At 36.7% G+C, this 5,000-nt stretch overlaps 1 pseudogene; it reads left to right on the top strand.

Moving 5' to 3' along the window:
- Positions 1-5,000, top strand: part of LOC138019003 (cell cycle control protein 50A-like) — a 27,900-nt pseudogene that overhangs the window by 4,943 nt on the left and 17,957 nt on the right.

The raw sequence follows: 5,000 nt of genomic DNA, 5'->3' as shown, positions 1-5,000 counted from the left end.
TTGCCGCTGACAGTCGGCCGACAGGATTTTTGGGGAGCTCTTCTTCACAATTACCCATTTACTTGTGTAATCTTTTTTATGTAATATATGTAGAACCATAGGCGCTATGTGCGGTCGCGAGATGATCTTCAGCTCAATGGACATTTGAAGGGAAAAGTAACTAGTGACTGTGATCCATTTGCCAAGATTAATGGTACTCCAATAGCTCCTTGTGGGGCAATTGCAAAACAGTCTTTTTAATGGTAAGTCTAGGATGGGTTCACTCAGCTAACCAATCTGTGAGAGTATTGCTTAGAATACAATACAATATATAATTAATGCTTAATTGACCACTCATCATAGGGGATTTTCAGGGCCAATAAAAAAAATCATCGAAACGGAAGAACAAAACAACAACGGTTTTAAAGAATCCCAACTGGCCAGAGGCAAACCAGTTGGCTATTTGTAAGACTCTGTGCCGGCGAAAAGTTAACCCAGGGACTTACCTTTGAAAAAGGCAAAAATTAAATTCAAACGAGTGGGTCAGAATGAGTGTGGAACCCCGGGAAACTTTGCTTTTGTAAACCAGTAGGGGAGACAACCCTACTACTAATTTAAAATAGTATGTATGCACACATTTCCAGCTTTAAGTTTATGTGTATCTTTAAGTTATCAAAAATTGGGCTGGTATATTCTGCATGGTTGTTTGTCATTGTGTTCCAATACTGTAAATGAATGATACGGTAGCGTCCACAGGTTCTAAAAACATGCCTTGAGCCTGTATCCTTCAAATTGTATTGTCCTGTATTGTGAACATTGATTGGCTCAGTGGTCATTCTTTTCCTTGTTTACTTCTTGCTTTCAATCATTTGTTGTTGTAGGTCCAAGTAGTTTTGTTTGTAATGGAGATTAAAGATTACAAAATGCAGTTAAAAACAACATGCTCCTCAATAGATTGTCTCCTGTCTCTCTGTCCATCTTTCTTTCCTTCTTATTTCTCGTCTCTCTCCAAACATCCTCTGCATCTTTGATTTAAAGTTTTCTCCAAACAGACCGGCTGTCAAATAGAGGAATTGCCTTATGTGTAGAGTCATACGATGCAATCTTGGATTTTTGTTTTGCCTTGCAGACAGTTTTTAACACTTAAATGGTTGAAGGAGCCTTCAAAGCCAGTCATAGTTGGTCTGACATTTAAGGATCTCGCATGGAAAATCAGACCGAGAATTGAAGCATTTAAAAAATCCCCCTGGAGACTTGAAAGTTGCTTTTTAAAAGGATTATGCTAAACCACCAACCAACTGGCCACGGCCTGTGTATGAACTTAGCGTCAATGACTCCTGATGAACAACAATGGCTTTCAAAATTCAGGACTTCATGGTCTGGATTGTCGAACTGCTGCATTTTCAATTCCGTAAGCTTAATCGTAAGATTATCCAGCAAAGGAGATTTGAAACTGGTCTGCCGAAAGGAGAGTATCGACTTGATATCAACTACAGTATCCTTTCATGTTATTACTGAGTAGAAATTTGCATCTACTACCAGTAATATGTATATGTTCAGGATTGCGTACTTTATGTGATAAGCAATGTACTTTTAGCTACTGTTTACACAGTCTTTTCGCCATTTAAATGTTTTCTTCTTGACATGACATGAATGGGCCTTCTTCCAAATGGTACATCACAAGTTAACAACATCTAGGTTCCACTCCATCCCTAACTAGGGCCGTCTTCCCAGTGGCCACATATCAATTATTTAAAGTGCTGGTCTCACGCCAGACAATTTCCCCCTTTCAAGACCTGAAATGGTTAAGATACTGTAAAACTGTGGCAATATTAGTACCTAGTTGATTAATTTTTGTACCGCAGATGTTCTTCATATATTGCAGTCTCAGAAAAAAAGCAAGGCCATAAAAATACATTCTCCATGCTGAAAAGTCACTTTTTATATTAAGTAACACATGTGTTTGTTTATTAAAAATGTTTTTATATTGAATTTACATGGTCTCGTCAAGGTTGAAGATTCATTAACAGTGTAGTACTACTTCAGAAGTCTCCAATACTTGCCCTCTGGCTGTTGGCCTATAAGTAGGAACTTTAAATTTTTTAACTAGATGTGGAAATGAATGAAATGTTATTTGACAATGAATCAATTAATATTGAATTGCAAATTTCCAACATTCCTGTTATTTTGTATCCTGTATTCCTGTAAAAGGTAAATTACTGGTAGTCCTTTTAACTAAGACTAACAGATTTTCCCTGTGTCCGCTTTTGGGTGTGAGAAGAGGATTATTTTCAAGTACTACTTCTTGGATTGGTGGCAAAAATCCATTTCTGTTCTTCTGGGCATTGCTTACATCACAGTCGTGGTGGTCCTGTGTCTTGTTTTGGGTACCTCCTTTTTTTGGTTATACTACATCTCAAGTTTGGAAAAAGGTAAAGCTCTTACAGCTGCAAGAATAATATTATTGTAATTGCATGACAGACATGTGCAGTTTAAAAATTAACAAGTACATGTAGCTCTATCTTGTTTTTTTTTAATTACAGTAAAGGTGTATTGGTAGCAGGGGTTTTATGATGTAAATTGGGCCAAGGATTCCCATTGACCTTCATTCGGAGAAGTTTGAGTCAAGTGTGGGACATTTGAAAGTTTAAATGGTGGGCTACAGTCGTAGTGTGCTTTTCCCTTAACAATCAAGACACAATATAATAAACCAGAGCATTACGTAGAGAGAGAAATAATGGACAGCAAGGTCTATTTCATTCAAACTAAAACAAAACAGGGGGGTGTCCCATTAATCCAACCAATCGAATTACAGTGAATAGAATTGTTATACAGCTCTTCATCATCATCCTTTTTTTTTTTTTTTTTTCTTCTGAAAGTAACTAGAATGATTAGAGCAAACAGTCAGTGGAGTGTTTGCTGCACGTAGACATTTTTATACCTTCTTGCTTCCAACTCTGGCAATGACGTCCTGTCACTAAGCTTTGTTTTTGAGAAGGTCTGTAAAGAGTATATTCTCTTCCCCCTCCTCCCCCACCTTCCTTCCCCCTTTTAAACAAAGTAGCTCTAAAAATAATTTCTTTTTAACCTACCTGAAAATGGAGCTTTCATGACACATTTCTCTCAAGCTGTTCTTCATCGTCTGGCTCTTTAGTACACAGTAACTTCAATTGCAGCACTTCAAAGTGATCCAAGAGGGTAATTAAAGGGAAAACAATAACCATTTTAAGAAGATTAATTGAATGGCCTAGAGTTTTCGACGTGTTTGTTCTGACAAAGGGCTGATGTTTCTGAACAGGGGGGACCAATTAATTTTAGCCATTCAGTCCTTTTCCACGGTGACAAATACATCCTTTCCTCAAATTTTTGTATTTTGCTCTCCCAGCTTATTAATTGCCATTGCCTAAGTCCCTTAAGAAAAGTGATTTTTCAACTTAATTAAAAGGCAACATTTTTAAACCAACCTAGTTCATTCTTAAAGCAATTTGAACAATCCCTCAAAATAAATGAACGTAAACAATGGTAAACTATATGCTTTTTTAAAAGTTGCTTTGGACAGTTAATGCCGCTTGCCACACATGGTAAAAAAAATTAAATGTATAGACGTTTTTGTTAATAATTAAAATAATAAAATTCGGTGGAAGTAATTACCATTACTTTGATCAATGTCGCAGAAGAGAAAATTTCTAAGTGGATTATTAAGAAGGGCTAAAATTATTGAAAATTTTTTTAAGTATAGGAGGGCAGTAATCCATTTCAGCCCTTTTTAAATTTATTTTATCCATGCATTCCTGTTAGCTTTATGTTCAAATCCAAAAACCTGTTTTGCGTTTCTCGCCCGTCCTAGTTGCCAAAGGAAATTACTAAACCATTGGTGCAGTTTTGATCAGTGAGGCAACAGAAATGAATTGATGAACTAAGGATGATTTGTAGCTGCAACACTTTGCAGCCCACACATGTTTTTTGGTTCATTTCAATTACATTTTTAAAGGAAAGATAATTTTTATAAAGATAATAAATTATTTATTTATTATTATATCTCTCAGAGTAGTTCATTCACTGGTGATTGGCTAAATTAGCGGGGTCATTTTTTCTACATTATTATATGGCTCTGTCTCACAAGGAGTGGGAACTACCAAATCCACGAATGTGAATCGGCTGAAATAGAATGCCAATCTAGATTTTTCCCCATCTAGACCTGCAATGGTTTTGCTTTGAAAAAGTTGCAAACTAAAACTGCCAAACAATATTGAGTATTTTCTTCTACCATATTTCCTTTCTGGAAGTGTAAAAAGTGCATGATGAGAAAAAAGGTAAGGAGGACAAGCCAAACTTTGGCAGAATCAGTTCAGCTCATCACCATTTGCAAGCAAAATGGTCAGTTTGGGTACCAAACCAGTTTTACATTTGAAACAAATTAAATTGTTCTTGTTTGGGCAGTACAATAAACATCTTATTAACCGTGAGCTTTAGTCATGTGCTGTATGGAAGAATCTTGACCTTGTCCGTGTGTTACATACCTCACTGCGTTCAGTCAGTCCGTACTCACGACCTTGTCAAGATTCTCCCACAGACCGTCCTCTTGGTTAATAAGAGCTACCTAAGTACGAACCGCTAAATTGAAATGTTGATAAAACAGTCTCTAACCAAGTTTTTCAATGTCTTTTTCTGTTACATAAACTTTTAGAACTGTTTAAATCATGGTAGCAAAATGTTTCTGATTTGACGTGCCAATCTTTGTGGCAGTTGAACCCCCAGCTATGACTTCAACTAGTTTTTCATTTCACACTGTGCAGCTGAGTTACCACAGAGATATACTAAACATCTTACTAACCTCATTTTCTCAAGCCCGTTCTGTACAATTATGGATCCTCCATTTTTTTCCCGTTGATTTATGGGCTTTGGGCCATGATCGATGGGAAAAAACTTGGTCCGTAACTTTCAGTGCGGACCTCAAACTCACTTACTAAGGACATTATTTATGAAGTAGTTAGTCACCTCAAGGATTACCATTAACTCCC

This window comes from Montipora capricornis, chromosome 10 (genome assembly GCF_036669925.1).
Source record: "Montipora capricornis isolate CH-2021 chromosome 10, ASM3666992v2, whole genome shotgun sequence".
Taxonomy (NCBI): Eukaryota; Metazoa; Cnidaria; class Anthozoa; order Scleractinia; family Acroporidae; genus Montipora; species Montipora capricornis.
This window is presented reverse-complemented; position numbering and strand designations above follow the sequence as displayed.